This window comes from Thermobia domestica, chromosome 12 (genome assembly GCF_964235325.1).
Source record: "Thermobia domestica chromosome 12, izTheDome1.hap1.1, whole genome shotgun sequence".
Classification (NCBI taxonomy): Eukaryota; Metazoa; Arthropoda; class Insecta; order Zygentoma; family Lepismatidae; genus Thermobia; species Thermobia domestica.
The window spans coordinates 200,842,635-200,862,735 of record NC_137465.1 but is presented as its reverse complement, the minus strand read 5'-3'; the positions used below and the strand labels follow the sequence as shown (position 1 = coordinate 200,862,735).

Sequence of the window (20,101 nt, the reverse complement as noted above, 5' to 3'; positions counted from 1 at the left end):
CCGACACTAAACACTTGTAATTTTTAAGAAACGAAACACTAACACCATCGTCTGCAGTATTTTCCCCCCATTCCAATTTAGTTATAGCGTCTTCTAATTCTCTTGCAGTAATTGGTTTCCACGTAAAAGTTTTTGTACAATGTTGTCTGCTGTCTTTCTTCCTTTTGGATTCTTCTCCTGTAACTTTTGTCCAACCTCAACGAAAAAAGAATTTAGTGTCTCTGCGTTTCCTTGGTATTGTATAGAATTGATGCTTCTTCTCGGTGTTTTCCTAAGGTTTTGTGTATTAGAGGATAGAATAACTTTGCCTCGTTTAAGGTATTCGTTAACCAATTTCCACATTCGATTGTGATCACATTTTAAAATTTCTTCTCGGTAGTATTTTTCTCGTAGTATGTTTAAGTAATGTCTAATTTTGCTAGCGAATTCCACTTTGCCCTGTCGACGAAGCTTGTTTCGAATTCGTATGGAAGTTTTAATTCCGGTTGTTATCCAAGGTTTAGGTGCAGCAGTTATTAGCCTAGGTCGAGTTTTCTTATAAGCTTTTCCCGTCTAAGAGTTGTCCAAAAGGTGTTGTGAGTTAATTTTGGGTCTTTGCATATGTACACTTCCTGGAATAATTTCTTGCCAATGTTACGTAGTTCTTTGTCGATGTCTAGGTTCTCTGTATCTGTCTGTTTTAAAGATGGATTCTCAAAGTCGTAATACTTTTCGCACATTCTTATACAGCACCACACAAGAGCATAAGCATGGCAAACAAAAAATAAAGACCACTAAAACTCCAACAGCTATTTCCACCTATTAGCGTCGATTTACTAGTTAAGGCAGATTTTGGCTGCTGGAGTTTTTTTGCTTCTAAGTTCTTTTAAAGTTTAGTCTAAGTTCTTACAAAGTCCACTGCTAAAAAACAAAGTCCGAGGCACTCGCTTCCTGTTCTCTTTCGCTCTACAAAGTTTCCTGCTTAAAACGACACACACAAATTCACAAAGTCCAAAGCAATGGGTAACTCCGCTTCTGCAATTGGGCTTCTTGCTTCTTTCTGGCTGGTGTTTCTTTTGCTTTCGTTCTCGTGCTTGGGAATGGGTTTCTCCTCGCCAACTCCACTATTTAAATACAGAATAGATAGCACAGACCACACCTTTTCTTGGAATCTTACGTTAACAGACTACGCCTCTTCTTGGAATTTTGCATTACTAGGACCGCACCTTTTCCTGGAAAACACATAACATAAGGATTACACATAGCCGGAAATGTGCTGCATCCAACAACAGAAGTATGCTTACATGTTATAGGATAAGATTGCACCATTCTTCCAATTGCACCACCACAACACTCGAGTCTGCTTGGTTTTAGCTAGTTAACAATAATAATAACACATTGCTTTTCCATGTCTTTTGTACTAGAATCGAATCCAAGTTCTTGTTTGTGTGGAATATTAGTTTGCACATAGAATATAGATATACATAACAGGAAAAAAAAAAAACTTCTAATAGTACTTTCTTTTTTGCGGATTTTTTAAAGATTGCCATGCTTTTCTTTTATAGACAATACCCATGAAGAACATCTAGTTATTGCTTTCGGAGAGTTATTGTTGTTGTTTCTTCTTTCTTGGGGGGTTTAAGTGGACTCTCTTCTTCTTTTTCTTCTTCTTCTTCGTCTCCATCTACAGTCGAACAGCTTTTAACAGAATTATCCGAATCGCAATTTTGGTCTGTAGTAAAAGTAATCTTATGGAAACTCTTATTTAATCCTAATGCTTGCTTGCCTTCGTACACAAGATACAAACGTTCCTTGCTATTACTTATCTACTAATCCTTGGTCAAAAACCGTTAGGTAACGATCAGGAAGACACCAAATACTTACAGACATGTAAAACTATCTTTGTACTCATTTGAGTGAGCTGCAAATCTACGTGCTTAATTGGAAATTGCTTATTAGTTGGAAGATCTCTGAGACAAAAACTGTTTGGAAGATGTATGTAGAGAATTTAATTTCCTTGCTATAGCCTCCATTTATTATACAAAAAAGCAACAAAAAACTACAGGACACACAATTAGAGACCCTTCTTAGTTTTCGATAGACACACACACACACACGTAGTCTGCTATGTCGGTACTTAATTCCTTAACGTGTGCGTGTGTACACGTTAAGGAATTAAGTACCGACATAGCAGACTTCGATACATAATGTTACATGTTCGATAGGTACACACACACACACACACTTAGAAATATTAGTTGTTAGAGTTTTCGATAAGCACACACACACACACACAGGTTTAGAGAAGAAGCACATGTTTTGCATGCATAGGCGTAGAGACTTAGACTTAGAAACACAGGCTTAGAAGCATAGATTTATACACAGACCTACACATATAGACTTAGAAGCACAGGTTAGAAGCATAGAGACTCGCACATGGACTTAGAAACTTAGAGTTAGAAGCACACACAAACATAGGACAACAAGCATGAACTTAAAGCCTTAGATTAAGAAGCGCACGTTTAGAAACATAGGCTTGCCACACATACACACACAATTAGAGATCTAGGTTTAGAAGCTTAGAGCCACATACACAATTTCGATACACATAACACTTGGAGATCTAGAATTAGAAGCGTACGATTTTTCGATACACACACACACACACACACACTTACACTTAGAAATTAGAAACAATAGGGTTTCCGACACACTTAGAGATTTAGAATTAGAAGCTTGGAGTTTTAGGTCTAGAATTAGAAGCTTAAAGTTTTCGATACATAGACTCAGATGCTTAGAGTCCTCGTTAGATGCAAACATAGTTAGAGATTTAGAACTAGAAGCTTAAAGTTTTCGATACAAACAACACATTTAGAGATTTAGAATTAAAAGCTTCGATACACACTACACACTTAGAGATTCGGAATTAAAGATTAAGAGTTAGAAGCATACACACACACAACTAGCGATCTAGAATAAGAAGCCTACAAACAACACACTTAGAGATTTAGAATTAAGCCTACAAACAGCACACTTAGAGATTTAGAATCAGAAGCTTAGAGTTATCGAATACTTAGAGATTTAGAACTAGAATTTTCAATACACGCACGGTTTTTTATAAACAGTATCCATAAAAGCACTATCGCTAAAACAAACGCAACAGTTCTAAAAGCTAGTAAACATATACCGTTCTTTTTTCTTAGTTGGTTTAACTCTAAGTGCGCCAGCCTTTACCTTAAACTTTAAACTTAAATCGGGACGAACGTCGAATATCCAGCGTTCTAGCCAATGGTTGGATAAGTACAAGCCTCTAAGAGAAGCGAACTTTAGCATATAACGTGTCCTGCATCGTTACTTAACTACTTGGATAGCCTCTACTGTTAATTCTTGATTTTCTTCTAACGACTCTAGCCTACTGCAGTCTACAACCTTAACAGAGGAATCCAAACTGCCCATTGCTATGGTATCGATCTTTTCTTGTAAATCTGGACCCAATTCAACATGTGCCGATACCCTAGAGAGACAATCACACAAATCAAAATGTTCAATCACAGGAAAAGAATGACCACAATAAGTGCTTAATCCGCCAGTTCGTATCTTAGCGAGAGGGACAAATGTAGGAAGGTAAACAACTGTAAATGTCTTTAATTGTAAAAAGGAAAAACCGTTAGCTTGTAGAAACTCTGGCTTGGAAAGGAGATTGGAAAACATTTTTTTTTTTTACAATAACCTTTAACATAAAAAAACAGACTTCTCTTTCGTACCTAACTTATTTACTAAAGCTCCAACATACTTATATGTCTTGTGCTCTCGAACTGTAAGCTCCAACAACCGATAAGTAGAATGTAACTCCAGTTCTGTCCACGGTAGAGAGAATAAGAGCTTCGCCTCGTTTTCTTTCTCCTCTTTTTTCTTAAGTCGCTGTATTAAATGGTTATATTTTTCTCTGGTTTCTTCTCGTGTCCCTCTATGGATGTTTCTGTAATTCTGTTGCTCTTGTCGAATGGAAAGTTCCTCTAGTTCTGCAGCTCGTGTTTTGGTAGATCTTAGGTAAACCTTATTAGGTGGACAAATCTCTCTAGCAGTAGAACATAGAGCATTGGTAATGTTAATTCTCTTACGATACACTTCTGGAATAACATTCTCGGTGGATACCAAACCTAAAATTGTAAGATCGATGCTTGTTGGTATAGTGGAAAAGAGTGTGTTAGATTTAGTAAAGTACGTCTTGCCCTCCTTTAAATAACACATCTGGGAAAAGCTTAATTTCGAATCACTTTCTTCTGTAACTTTAATAGTTAGTTGGCAACGTATTTAGACTAAAGGCAGACAGCACAAACCTTATCTGTTTTTCTTGTACATTGGGTCCTCTAACAGCTTTATTTGTAATCCAGTTAGCTTATTAGTAAGTAAGTTTTTCCAGTATGCCTAGCTTAAGAGCCCTTGTGTTTTGTTAACTATAAGGCAACTGTTCTCGAGGGCGCTGGTTAGCTTAGCCTACATAGTAGATATTTGAACCTTATAGAACGGAGTATTAGCGAAGTAACATCTAGTGTTTTACAATAAGGTTAAACAATCAAGTATAGGATCCCAGTTCTTGGTTGTGGTGCCCAAGTGGTTGTTGTAATTATAAATAGTGGCTTCCATCCTTGTAATACCATTCTGTTGTGCGAACTTGGACTGGAAAGTCTCTCTCAATCTCTTATCTGGGCATTTAACAAAATGGACTATGTGGTTTCCTAATATTTTAGTTACACATGGATTTGCTATCTGGCATAGGAACTTACTGTAAATTTTAATAGAAGAATTATCCGTGTTTCACCTTAGGCAATCGATTCCAACAGTGTTGTCGTTTCTGCATATAACCTTAAGGGACTCTCCTTCGTCGTAATCCTCTGCAACAACATTTCCTTCTATCTAAAATTAAAATTGTGTATAAAGTACTCCTATATCTCTCTCTTCTTAAACACACCTGCAAAGTCTTGGGTAATGTCTAAATCTAAAAGGTAATAATGTTCTGCCTTTATTCGTTCTAAGATCTCTGGTAGTCGGTCAAGGTCTTCTATTGGTACATCTGCTAACTCTATTTTGTAAGGGATAACGATAGGCTCCTAGTACCGTTTCTTTATTTCTTTTAAGCATGGGCAATCACCTCTTGTACACTTTTGGCTCTAGGAGTTTCTGCAGTTAAGAATGGTAGCTTAGCTTTTAAACCGTACAATGCTAAAGAGAACTCGCTAAATTGGGGTCTTAAAAACGAGTTAAAGGAACTGCATGCCTCTTTCTTAATTAAGAACTTATTATTAGTCCTTCGATCTTCGCAGTACCACTCCGAACTAGAGATCTTAAGAAGCATAATGTTGTCGCAAAATGGTTCTGTAATTGGTTTTAGAGACTTAAGTCTCGGTTCTCCTTTTGCATAAATAATGTCTCCAATGGTTGTTAGTAAGTTGTTGTGTAAGTTTTCTAGTAGTAGCCATTGGTTAAATCTCTCTGCTGTGGTTTTGTCGTTACCAAGTAGCTCACGAATTATATAACTAGTATTGGTAGTAGAAGTAGTAGCAGAAAAACGTTGTAGAAGTAGTATTAACGGTAATTTCATCAACCATCTATTATATAAGAAAAAAATTAACTTCCTTTTATTTAGTCTAAATGACTAAAGGCAAAACCGAGCAGGAAAAAGGAACACTGTAATGCTAGGATAGTATCTGGTAAAAGAAGGGGATAGAGAAACGAGTGTAAGTTAAGCTCCAATGTAAAAAAAATCAGTGTATAGAGACTTGTATGTAAGCTCCAATGTAAAAGACCAGTGTATAGAGACTTGTATGTAAGCTTCAATTGTAAGAGACCAGTGTGTAGAGACTTGTATGCAAGCTCCAATGTAAAAGACCAGTGTGCAGAAACTTGTAAGTAAGATTTGGAAAAGGTAGCCGAAATTTTTCTCTTACCTATTTGAGTATCTTAGATCTATCAAAATATTTAATGTACGACTTCCATTATAATGTGATGAAGCCAAAATACCAAGACAAATTAGAAGTAGGTTATACAGATACCGACAGTTATATATACCATATTCAAACAGAAGATGTGTACGAGGATATGAAAAATTATATTGATTACTTCGACACGAGTGATTACCCTAAAGATAAAAGGTATAAGATACTACAGGTCAATAAGAAAATACTTGGTAAGATGAAAGATGAACTTAAAGGAACAATCATAGAAGAATTTGTTGGTTTAAGATCGTATTTGTTGGTTTAAAAATGTATTCAATCAAGTTCGAAAAAGGTAAAAAAGCAAAAGGAGTTAAGAAAAATGTTATAAGTAAAGAACTTTCATTTAACGATTATAAAGATGTTTATTTAATCAAAAAGAATATTATAAAAAGATGAATTTAATCAGAAATTATAAGCACGATTTGTACAGTATAGAAGTAAATAAGTTAGCTTTAAGTTGTGTAGATGATAAGAGATGTTTTCTAGAAGATGGATTACATACCCTACCATGGGGACATTATAAGATAGAAGAGTTGTAGTTTTAGATGTAAGTATTTTATGGTTTTAAATGTCATAAAAGCCTATGTCCACAGCACCCTACTCAATCTCACTTTAGAACTGTATTCGCACTAACCTCTGTGTTAAATAATATTTGCCAAAGTACTGGGAGGAGGAGTGTGTATATGTATATGGAGAGAGAAGGCCCCCATGGTTAATCCTCGCCTGGGTTTTTTCTGTCCCAGTCCGCCACTGGATCTAGATAGTGTAGAAGTGGCCATGTGAACAGACAACAAAGAACGAAAATGATTTTAAAAAGTTAAGGCTCTCAGGAATTTTGTTCACACGCCATTTCACTTGATCTTATTTTCCTCAAAAAATATTCATGTAAGTATCTTTCAATTATTTCTGAAGAGAGGGTTTTGACCTAGCTTCTAAAGAGTAATTTTGTCCTAGATTGATTCCAACAATATATTTTTTTTCTACTATCTTTCCCAAAGATCACAAACTAACGTGTATGTTATTTTGCGGAAATGATAAACTGACAAGTGACAACTTTTCTTTCAGGATTTCGAAGAATGAAAAGAAAGAAAGAGAGGGAGAGAGATGAAAAAAGGTTTTAGTTGTACCGCGGATTATGAGGCACCTGGTCGGAACAACTTGAGCGAGACAGAGTACTAAACTTGTCATTCGACTCAGGCGGGAAGGAAAAGTTATACCGTCGCAGAGAGTTCAGACCACACTGTTGCCATATTTTCAAAGTCAAAGATGGAAGTTTGATTACTGTGTTTTTTTCAAAATCTAAGATAAGTAGGGCATAGTTACGTATCTCCTCTACGTTTGTAACCTTAATAATAAAGGAGAAACTAATGAAAAACTTTCCTATGCTTTTTAAATGGGCTAACTTTCAAGGTTGCTAGGGGTACCAGATCACATTCAGAGGATGTAGAAAGAACTAATTTCGAACGAAAGTAGGGCTAGAGGAAGTTTCCAAAGTTTGAATAAGGAAAAGACGAAGAAATTCCAAGTGACATTAGGGATAGTTTGCTGGTGTTCGTTAGAGACATTGTTATGGAAAGACTTAAGGTGTGGGAAGAGGATTTTAGCATGGAAGCGAACATGAGATTAGAGGAGAAAGAAGTAAGGTTAGGGTGAAAGTTAAAATAGGGAAGAAAATACTAGTAATAGATGATGTGATGGTGTCGGAAGACGACAATAAGTTACTGAGTTTAGTTTACAAGTTTAAAGTGATCAAACGAAGGCTGGACGCAGAGGAAACCATTTATTCTATGGAACACGATATAACTCAAATACAGGACAAGAAGTTACGGAAGAAAATAAAAAGGGCCCAGGTGGTCGTGAAGAGGAACATTAGGAAGGAAAGAGGGAAACTTTCAAAGAAAGAGTGTAGAGTGTTAGAAAACATAAAAAAGAGGAAAGACATGTGCAACAGGTAAACAATGGTTATGTAATTGTGGTTATGGAGGAACAATGGTGTAGAGAGAGATTGGATGAGCTTTGTAATGAAACTTATGAGATAATAGGCGACAAAAGTATGAGTGAAGAAATTAAAGAAAAAGTGATGGTGTCCTTCATAAAAGAAGAGTATAAAAAAGGTCTAAACGAAGAAGGTAGGATAGAAGTTACGAAACGAAATATTAAACTAACAAGGAAAGGATATGAACCTGTCAACGGGACTTCCTAATCAAACATAGTCCATTCGATAAACATAAAAAAGATGTTCATGCACAAAAAATTGGGTGCTATGGACAACGGATTAAGTCCCTGAGACCTATTGACCCTGTTAATATAAAGAAAATCAGACTCGCAGTGAAATAGATATTGCATTATCAGTGTTCACTGTTTCCAGAGGTTCTAAATATTGGGGCCCCTAACGTACTTGAAAAAGGAAAACTGGGAGAATGTCGGGAAAATTCCTTTCAGAAGTTCCTCCCATCAACCTTGGACCCCTCTGGAGTGGCGCCAGGTAAAAGCACACAATCCAAATGTATCTCAAAAAATAGTATAGGGGATAAGAAATGTGTATACCAATACACGATTTCCCCTCATACCTATTCTGTCTAGAAATAGAAAACTGGTACACACATTCCTTGTTCCTTATAGCATTTTTCGAGATACATTTGCATTGTGTAATTTTACCCGGGCCACTTCAGAGGGGTCCAAGGTTGATGGGAAGAATTTCTGTAGGGAACTTTCCTGACATTCTCCCAATTTTTCCTGTTCACGTACTTTATCAGCTCCAATACATAATCCCTCTGGCAAGTTTGTTTCATGGTGAATAGAATGAACTATAAACCATGACTTTCCAATGAACAGTGTTGATGCAACAGCTATTTCACTGCCAGCTTGCGGTTTTCTTTATACTAACAGGGACAATGGGCCCAGGGAGTTACTCCTTTGTTCATAGCACCTAAGTTTTTGTGCATCAACATATCTTTGTAATGTTTATCGAATAAACTAGGTTTGATTAGGAAGTCCCGTTGAGAGGTACATGTCCTTTCCTTCTAAGACCAGTGTTGGATTGCAAAGGTAATATGTTGGAATCTGCGGAAAAAGAGATAAAAAAGTAGTAGTAATAATAAAGTGGCAACAAGAAAGTAGTAGTGTGAAGAACTGAACTGAACTGAAAAGAAGGTTGGAGGAAGTAGAGGAGATTATGGTAAGGGTCATGTTTAGTGTTGATGTGAAATCCATGCTTCCAGGTTTAATTAACATATTGAGGGTTATTGCAGAACAGATGGAAGATTAATGGATGAAGAGGAGAGGGTCTGAAAGAGGCAATAAACTTCATGTGTCAATGCATGATAGGTGACAGGCTAGTTAAAATTAAGAAGGGGCTGAGCATAGAGTGAAGGTTGAGTCCGATGTTGGGAGAGATGGTCATGAAGGATTGAAAGAAGAAAAGGTCAAAAGGAGGTGACAAATTTGTACTTTAGTAGATACGTTGACAACTGTGTGGGAATATGGAAGGAGACACAAAGACAACTGGAGAAATTTGTGAAAGAGACTGAAGATCAAGAAAAATACATAGAACTGGAGTTGGATGTGGAAAGTGAAGACATTGGTGTTCTTGGACATGTAGATAGGGAAGCAAGGAAATACACAGACGGAATAGTACCACAAAAATTGTGCGTCAGGAAACTACTGCCATACAAGGGGTGTTATGGATTATTCGGCGAAAATAAAGTGCATTAGTAACATGGAGAAAATAATTAACAGGCGAATAGTGAGAAAAGGAAAGCAGAGAAGGGAATAAAGGCCTTTCATGAGCAGTTAAAGGGAAATGTACATGACAAAGGAAACTACGATACAAAGGAGAGGAAGAAAGAAAAAAGTAGGAAGACTGGAAGGAGAAAGAGGACAGAAAATATGGTGGAGAATAGAGAGAGAGGTAATCAAAAGAATGCTGAGAAATACTGGAGGTATTTTCACGTACAAAATAGGAAGCAACAGATTACTAGGGGTAATAGGAGAAAGGCGAAGAAAGAGGGGAGAAGAGGAGAGAGGAATGATAGTGAAAGGAGTAATATACCATGCATTAACTATGATGTATGGTATATTGTGGAAACGTAAAAGATTTAACGAGCAAATAAAACAACATAAGTACCACATTAGATTGGAGGGTGACAGAAATACCGTCTACAAACACATGAGATACGGGACATTCAATCAATTCTAGTGAAATGAAAGTGCTGAACCAAGAAAGCGATTAGCCAGCAAATGGAAAGAAGCGAGATTTATTGAAATAGAAGGTGACAGTGTCATGAACTGGAATTCAGGAATTAAAATTGATAAGCGGTAGAACAAACTATTACTGAGCCTTTAAAGATTAAATATGTTAATTATGTAGGCCTGCTTCTGCAAATCTTTGTATAATTTATTTAGTATTTATGAAGTTGTGTGTAAAGGTTAGTTTGTAAATTAAAATATGTATGCATACGGTGTCAATAGGGAGAAAAAGAATTAAGAGATTTTTGTTTGCTTTATATTCTGATTTGGCAGTGAAGGAGATTGGCTGTAGTAGCTTATGGTAACCAATCAGCATTCAGAGATCTTTTCGCTGTCTGTTACTAGTTGTATATTCATAATTTCTGATGAAGCCAAGTGGATAGTTGGCGAAACGTATTATTTTGCTCATGGAGTGTTTTAAATCGGATATAAGTCTACTAAAAGGAAAACTTGTACAATCGAAAATATTACAACTGGAGTTAAGAAAGTGTAAATATATAGTTTAGAAACGATGGGAACAATAAAAATTACTTTGTGTTTTGTTATGTCTATAGGATCAAAATATTTGAGTCTGAATCCAACACTATTCATATTAATGAAGAAAGACTTGAGCCACAAAATCGAAGCCATGACTACGCATGTGTAATAAACTTTTCAATTTGTCAAAATTCTAAATTTTAGTTTACTAATTTTATATTGTATCATATATGTCAATTACACAAACATATTATATAGTAAGACAATATAAGTGAAGTCGGCAGTGACTTCTTTATGCTTCTCTACAGTTAACTCCGAAAAACGGTACATAAGTACCTGAAGCGAGAGAAAACTAATTTATTCAGATTCACCATAGCAGTATAACAGAACTTGAAATTAAAGTGCAGGTTTACAGTAGGATGCACTAAAATGGTAATTTTACGCTTAAAATGACTGAATCCATATACAAGTGGATTATAATTCACCTGCAGAGTGCTCAACAAGAGTAGGGTTCTAGTTTGAAACCATTTCAAGTGCGAATTGGCATACCTGTTGAGAATTTAGGGTTTTTACAGTAATGTTTACAACAGACAGTTTGAATAATCGTTTCGCATGAATAATTATTTATGCGTATACTCACAATTATTTCCCGTTGCTCCCGACGGAGGTTCTCCTGCGGAGTTTGCCCAGCGATGACGCGGAGTAAATATAATTCCCGTTTCTGGGGACCCCTAACACAGGTTGGAGCGATCTGTTGCATCAACAATCGATTTCGCGTAAACTGAACGTTGAAGCACGTCTGCTCTCTACAGATCCGTTACTGCATAGGCTCAATGTCATTACCCTCCGCTGATGCGAAACAGGTAAATACTTAGTTATACTAGCCGCACAGCACACGCTAGTGTGTGTTTTTTTCCATGTGAATAACAGATTCAGGGTTCTAACTTTCCCCCCCAAACCTTCCAGGTATGGCAGGATTGCAACTGTACGTTCAAAACTCACAATAGTGAAATGAAAAGTACAGTAGCGTATGCAGTGAATATTAATTCAAGTATAGTATTAATACACAATAATTAAATACTCAAAATGGAACGTAACGTGCTGCTTTCTTTACCTTGTTGGTGGTCTCCCAACTCCCCTTATAGCCACCCGATCCAGTACATTTATTTTCACTCTTTCAACATGACATTTTAATTGTGCACCGAACAAATTTACAAACAACAAAAACTTATTTTTCGTACATGGAATCTACACTGCGTGAGAGTGTGACAGATATAATTAGAAAAAAAAAAAAAAAAAAAAAGGAATTATATTACAAGTCTTTCAACTGAGTATAGACTTGTATGATTTCCTCATCTATAGACATAATTTCTTTCTTCTTTACCAAAGCTGCCCTACGAATAGCATTTGATTTTGTCAATAAAGTAAAGCACGACTTCTGCTCTGCTTCATATGCAAGCTGGTTTACTTCAGTCTTCAAAGTTTCATTTGTTTCCATTAATTTCCTTTTCTCTCTCTGCAGCTTCTGTACATTTTCAGTTATCTCTTTCTTCTTGTTCTGCATTTGACTTTCTCTCAACAGTCTTTATTTTCCCCAGCTCTACCATAGAATGTTGCCTTGCATTTCTTTCATGAAGCTGATTGAAGTAAGATCTTTATGGAAATGTTATCATACACAAATCTATGGAGGACTGATACTGCTGAAAAGCACAGTTTCTGGAGGATAATGATAGTGAAGACAGCATCCACGAATGTGTTGGCAGACTAGTGGATGAAAGAAGAGAAAAGTTCTCCCAGCCAACCACCCCATTGGGAGAAACAAAGCCCATCAAACATCCACCTACACATGCAGGAACATTACCAATTATTATTCAGCACAGAAACAGGAATAGGAAACAAAAAAATAGGAACCAATTAAAATCTTCATTGTAATTATGAAAAATCTGACATTTAGTATTTCTGTAAACTTCAAGGACAGAAATGCATTTTCAAGAAAGTTCCCACGATTTTTCCGGGACAAAATCAATTCAAGGACATTTTCAGAGTTTTCAGGATTTCCAGGACGAGTGGGAACCCTGAAAATTATATAGAACATCAGTTTCTACGAATATTTTCAATCTATAGTACACAAGAATCTAAACATGTTGCACGAAAATCCGAGTGTAAATGTCTGAGAATCGTTTCAAGCAAGAAAATCACAGAATGCATTTTTAGCATAAATAATCTTTTCTATGGCATACCAGTTTCCACGTGTATTCTCAACAGGGTTTGAAAAAACCTGGGTATTTATTAAAAAAACCAACCCACCTGGGCCCATATGGGTTTCTTCGGGTTTAATTGAGTTTTTTCGAAATATTTCAATGTCTGGGGTAAAAGTGTTATGTGATTTATATTTCAAGATTGTCATTGTCGCAACTTGCAACAATTTTCTGTTCACTACTGTTTTGACAAAATGGCCGCCATTTTGAATTTTATATTGAATCGCCGAGAAAATCTATACAGCAAATTTAAAACGTGTCTTGCTTCTACCCTCAAAATTTCAACTTTAAAGTCCGATAATTGCACCCTGTAGCGTGGATACACGCTAGTTAAAAAATGGCCGCCATTTTGAAAGTTTGGACCGCCGCCAAAATACATAAGCAGCTAATTTAGTGTGTCTCGTGCTTCTGCTCTGAAAATTTGTTTTTAAAAGACCGAAAATTGCACTTTGCAGCGTGGATACCCGCTATTTTGAAAAAAAAAAAAAAATGCCGCCATTTTGAAATTTTATGTTGGTATGCCGCCAAAAATTTATGCAGGAAATTTAGTGTGGCTCGTGCTTGTACCCTGAAAATTTAAACTTAAAAGACCGGAAGTTGTACCCTGTAATATGTGTCGTACAGGCAGACAAACGAACAAATGTAGATCGAATCATTCCAGGATCCTCAGTAACGTTCGCCAAAAACAGTATGAATACCAAAGATATTAATTTAAAACAAAGATATAATTCATGTATTATAAAATAAATGTTTCAAAATATCTTATATGACAAATATTTTCCAGCGTAAAATAAATGGTTTTATTGTTGAAGTTCACTTCCGATACTTTGCGCGTTTAATTACGGAAATTTCCCTAGTACTAGCAAGACAGTTCTTTGTCGAACATGAATTTAAAACAATTAGCAACGAGAAAGTTCCTATTTTACAAAGTAAATGTCTTAATTGAAATTAAATATCTTCCAGCTTAAAATAAATAGTTTTATTGTTGAAGTATTCACTTCCAATGCTTTGTGCGTTCAATTTCGGGAATTTCCCGAGAGACTTTTTCATGAGGCGTTTTCCCCGAAAATGCAACTTTCTTTACTGTGCATCGACACTTCCACTGGTACGGAAGTTTAAATTCAGTACTTGAAATAGTAGGGTAACATAGTCTTCGGAACTCCAAGCATTAAGCTTCTTAAAGACAAGAATTTTTACGCTATTGCTAGTGTTGATTCTAGAGAATGCTTAATTGAAGAGTAGGAACTAATGACGGAACTAAACTGTTGTTGGAAAGCCAAATTTTACTGAAAAATTACTTGTGTTACCATCTAATGTATGAAATAATACTAATAGCTCTACTACTGTATTTACATATTTACTGGTGGTACAGGCACCTATGGTCTTAAACTCGTCAAATGTATGAGGGATAGCGTCCCAGGCGTCGCCGAGTACACTATTCACAGAAAGTATTTTCTAAAATATAAAATTGCATATTTTACTTCAAATAGTCTATAAACACAACCCATACATTAATTTGTTCTATAATTATCTCAAGCTAAGGTTTTTATTCATTTAGTGCATTCAGAACTTTATATACCGGTAGGTCTAATATTGAATATTGTTATATACTCTAACATAAAAGCATCTAATTCGCCCAAGGGATGTCCAAAATCTGATAAAAGTCACTTTTAATGTGATCACCTTAGTTGTACCGATAATATACTAACAAAAAGCTCAAAAACCCAGTTGGGTGCAACCCGAAAAAACCAATGGGCTTTTCCGGGCTTGGGCCACTTAGGCAAAACCTGATTCTCAATCTGTAGGCATTTATGTGATTATGCTTCACGAAAATTTGTGCACTTGTCATGGTATCATGTTAGTAACACTACACTTGTAAACATAAAATACAGGTTCTGTATAATGTGGAGAAATACATCGGTGGTGGAAAATAGATGAAATGAAATCTTTGACTTTTACGTCCCAAAGTTATGCCGGTTAGGCTAAAGGAGACGGTGATGATGAGTGATGAATGAAATGGTGGAATGAAGAAAGTGGGAGGAAACGGGAGAACCCCGAGAAAACCCACGCACACGGTGTTAGTCCACCACAAAGTTCACTTGGCGGGGGCTGGGATCGAACCCGGGACCCCAAACACCAGAGGTGAACATTCTACCACTGAGCCACCGCGGCCCCCTGGTGGAAAATAGAATCACAAGTTATGTGTCTTATGCACTCACTTATTTTATCCTTCGTGAAACACTTGCAATGATTTTATGCCAGTAACATTACATTTGTGAACATAAAACAGGCGTATTACTTTGTATTTAATTCTATTTTTTGCATAAATTCGTTCGGCATTACTCGAGTAAACGGTCTACCAAATTGTGATACATATCTTACATTTTCAGCTTAGGTTAGAGCTTTCTGTTTCTTTCAGCAGAGTACGTACTAAATGAGGAGCTCCATTGCTACATGCAGATTGACTTCAGGAGGGCTCAGCATAATTCAATGTGGATGTATGGCATAAAAGCTACAATGCATATAACAGAAACGAACTTGTCCTAGGTGACCACTAGAAACCCCTAATGTTACCTAGCCAAGTCAGAAAAGTGAGAGCAGCAGGGGGGCCCAAACGCTAGCGAGGGTGTGCAATCGTAGGGAGCAGACACGTCAGCGACGGGGGGTATACTAATAAATACTTTCACTATCACTCAAAATTTATTTTAATATGCTGTACACTGATATTAATCATGTTCAAACTTTCATTGATTCATGGAAAATGTTTCACATCGTATTTCACTTATAAATTTTCTATTTGTTAGAACCGTCTGCTCGAATGACCGGATTTGTTGTTTCTAAATATGTCTTTTCATGCAAAATACTGAATTTTACCTATAAAATTTCTAAAATGTGGTGCGCCAAATGTTAACCAGCAATATGTTTATTTAGAGATCTCCAATTAAACAATATACGTCTGGTAATAGTATCAGTAGAATGTGTAGTGTAGTAATCCTACATTTGTAAACATAAAACACAAGTGTATTACTTTGTATTTAATTCTATTGCTTACATAAATTTGTTCGGCATTACTCGAGTAGACGGTCCTAGCAAATTGTGATACATTTCTTACGTTGTCAGTTTAGGTTAGAGCTTTCTATTTCTTTTAGCAGAGTATACACTAAATGAGGAGCTCATTACTATCTGCAGATTGACTTTAGGAGGGCTCACTATATACCGGTATACAGTTTGGACGTAGGGCATAAAAATTACTGCATACCTCACCCTGTACTAGGTGACCACTAAAAAGCACAAATGGTATCTACTCAAGTCAGGGCAGGAGCGCAGGAAGAGGCCGAACGATAGCGAGGGGATGCGTCCGTAGGAAGCAGGCGCGTCAGCGACGGAATGCATATACATAAATAGGATAGTTGGAGAGCATACTTAAACATACAATACTTTCACTATCACTTAAAATTCGTTTCAATATGCTTAGCATTCATAGTAAGTACGTATATCCACTCTAACTCTATCACGAACAATATTCCACATCGTATTTAACCTATAAATTTTCTATTTTGTAGAGCCGTGTGCTCGAGTGAACCCCTAACATGTAAATTTAGTTAAGTACACTGTGAGAAATTGCTACATCAGTGAAATTTAATATCATATACAATCTTCTTTCAAATACACTCATTCATTTCCACTGCAGAATTATCATTTTCATGATGGACTATTTTTTATTAGTACCGTATAAACAAATTAAGTAATATTCTTGGTGATGGAGAGGGACGAAGATTGATTATCAAGAAACCTCACTATATTTGGCCTATGTTTAGCAGAAAGTGTTCGGCTCTTTTTTCTAAAAATATGTTATAATTTTGGTATTTTCTGTTCACATTAAATTAGTTTACTTTAGTTTAGGATAGGTAAGTTTAGGTCAGCTTAGGTTATGTTAGGTTTGTTATGCTAGTATAGGGGTACAGTATAATTTTCCAAAACCTGATAGGACTTCACTTATTTCTACTAATATAAGGTTACTTCATGTTGTTGAGGTTAGCTTAGGTTAGATTTGGTTAGGTCTAGTAAAGTCTAAGTACTTGCAGCATCCATTTTTCCTGTAAATTTTGTGGTTTTTACGTGCTTCTGGACCCGTTCTGCTAAACATGCTCCCTATATTTATAAGATCAGCAGTATCATTAATTAAATTTTACAGTTTATCAGGGAATAAACATTCGATTTGGACTACTAACCGAAAATGAAAAATCAGGAGAATTTTCGTTAACAATTCACCAGTGTCTTGTCTTGTCTTGTCGTATGACTATTATCAGTCAAATAGGTAGGTGCACCAGCTCACTAGTCATATGTGCTAATGATGCTAAATTGTCAAATGTGTACCTCAAACAGAGGATTTATGATTCAAAAACAAAATAGAAGAAAATACAGGACACAATCGGGAAGAAATGACACGACTCAGGAAAAGAGTCAAAGTCAGGGAAAGGTCAAAATCGAGAAAGAAGTTCAGACAGGAAAAGAGGGCAAAAAGCCAAGATGAACAGGGCAAAAATTAAGGGTAAGTGGGAAGTATAGAATGAAAAAGAAAGCGTATAAAAAAGAAGGGAATGTATGTACGTGTAAATGTAACAGAAAGTGTAAGTGTAGTGTAGGTGTCAAGGATCTTATGAAATAGAGGATCTGCCCTTACAACAAAATCTTGAAGCCATACATCACAGTTTCGCCACCCCTACTCTGCCCACTCCAACCAATAGGATCGCAAAGTTTTGAGCCAACAAACATTGCGGAGACGAAAGTAGCCAATCAGACGATGGCGGAAACGAGAGTAGCTTATCAGACGTGCCGATGCTCGGATGTTTTTTGGCTTCATTATTTAATAGGATGAAGATACATATGGGCAGATCCTCTATTTTATAAGATCCTTGGTAGGCGTATAGCAAGGCCCATTTAACATTCTTCCTCTCGGAGCACCACCAGACACGAGGCACCCACTATAACAGTCACTGCCGAACTATTTTACCAGTGACATATTAAAAGATAGCAACATGGAGGCAGGATTACCAGGTCCCTAGCTCGAAGAGTCGCTTCTGCGCCGTCGAAATTATGCCACGTTCCGTTACCCTTAGTGAAATTCCGCTACACTGTTAACAAAACTGCCAAATAAACTGCTAAAGTCGTCTGCTGTTAATTTTACTAGGCGCAGTCATGCTAGTTACAAGGGTAAAACGATTCATTTTGGAGAATCGATTAATTTACTTTGATTCACTGAAATGGTTCTATCGTTTAATTCATATGAATATCATATGAATTTTTCGTCAACGCATTCCTTTCGCTCAAGTGAATTGGTTGGGAATGATTCGCTCATTGAATCAGTTAAGTTTCCGTGCATATCATATGAATTGAATGGGGATTATTTGATCATATGAATCGCTTGGGTTACTGCCAGGAGCGGATTCAGGGGGGGCGATTGCCCCTCCAGAAGAGGAAGCTTTCTTATTTTATATATATAAATAAAACCCATCCCAAAGTTTGGAGCCCTTAAAAGTAGCAGTATGACAACCCATCGCCCCCCCCAGAAGTTGGTTCTGGATCCGCCCCTGGTTACTGCACTTCTTTTCTGAGCAATGTAATAAATTGCGTGTGAGGAAATGCAATCTTCTGTACCATCTTTGCCACATGACACGGATAGCGTTGTAGTGGGGTGAGTGCAGTGGCTCGGGAACTTTTAAGCTTCAGTGCTATTATGAAGTTTTAATATGCTATTGCTCCACACCCATAGTTGTTTTTGCATCCTATTTTCATATTAGGGCTTGAGGCAAGGACCATAACTTTTGCAATCTCCTCGTTTTTTCTGCCAATTTCAGTTTTCGAGGAAATATTCTGTTGAAATTCCATACGATTTTCACGGGATGCGAACAGTGATAACAATTTATTTTCATCTTCTCATTGTCGTACCATTAATACGGGGGAAAATAGAGAGCCCTAAGTGCAATGTTAGGCTACATTCATGCTTTTAGTTTTAAATACAGAAAGCATTATACAATGGGCTTGTAGTGTTATATTCAGTGGTCGAAGTGAGACGGTATGCGGTGGCATGCCGTACCGCCTCTGATTTTTCAGTAATGAGGACATACCGTCTCTGGTTTCTTAGTGATCGAGACACTATTTAAATAGCTGGTACGTTGAGTCAAAATCATAATAAAACATACTGCCTCTGCTTTTTTTTTTTCAGTTCGAACACTGGTTATTCATTTATGGTAAGATGTGCTGGCATGTGCAATTTAGGTGTCCCAGCAACTTTTTAGGTACCCGTCACTTGGCACATATTATATTCATGTGCTAAGTATGTACTTCAGCTACCTACAGTTTTAGGTACTTGTTACACTTAATTGATATTTGCAACTATGTACCACAAATATATCATTTACATACCTGGTTCAGTTTCGCACTATAACAGTCATTTGTTTTTATGTCGCCATTTGGGACATGTATCTGTCATGTTGTAGGCACGTCCTTTAAGTAATATTGTTTCAGATACTCTAAAAGCACAAAATATCCTAGGCATTCGCCATTTAGGTATTCTAAATTCTTCTCCCACGTTTGATAAATTTCTTGCTTCTTTTTCTAAGCGATTGTGTACTAGAAGCAATAAACGCATCAACTTTATTAGATGGCAACTATCGCCGATCATTCGAAAGTGAATGTGGAAGAACCATGAAATAAAGTAGACACACGTCAATTTGTTATAAAAGTATATGGCTAGCAAATTTTATCTGATCTCAAACGGTTATCGTCGTATATATGCGGTTAAAGGAGCACTCTGATTAGTCGAATGCAAAAGACCTCAATAATTTATCCTACAAACGACGTTTTCTTCATTGCCTCTGTGGCCAAGTCGGAAGAGCACGCGGCTAGTACTCCAAAGGTTGGGACTCATTTTTTTTTTTACTTCTTTAAAGTGTTGTTTAGACTCACCTTAATATAAACGCATTACACATAGGCGATTTAACGTATTTTGGGGGAGTAAAAACGCAGACAATGTTATACACAACAGTGTATAACAAACTAACCAAATCTTTTAAAACTAACAACCTGTCAACTTAGAGAGTGAGACAATCATTTCTTATACGAACGGACAGTGACTTGGTG

The 20,101-nt window shown here is 36.6% G+C and overlaps 1 protein-coding gene across 1 annotated transcript in view; it reads right to left on the bottom strand.

Annotated features, from left to right (window-relative positions):
• Positions 1–17,323, bottom strand: part of LOC145666927 (uncharacterized) — a 33,111-nt gene extending 15,788 nt beyond the window's left edge. Inside the window, exon 1 of the mRNA XM_081734528.1 lies at positions 17,191–17,323. The gene's annotated coding sequence lies outside the window, so the exon portion shown is untranslated. The remainder of the gene's footprint in view (positions 1–17,190) is intronic.
• Positions 17,324–20,101: the final 2,778 nt, after the last annotated feature.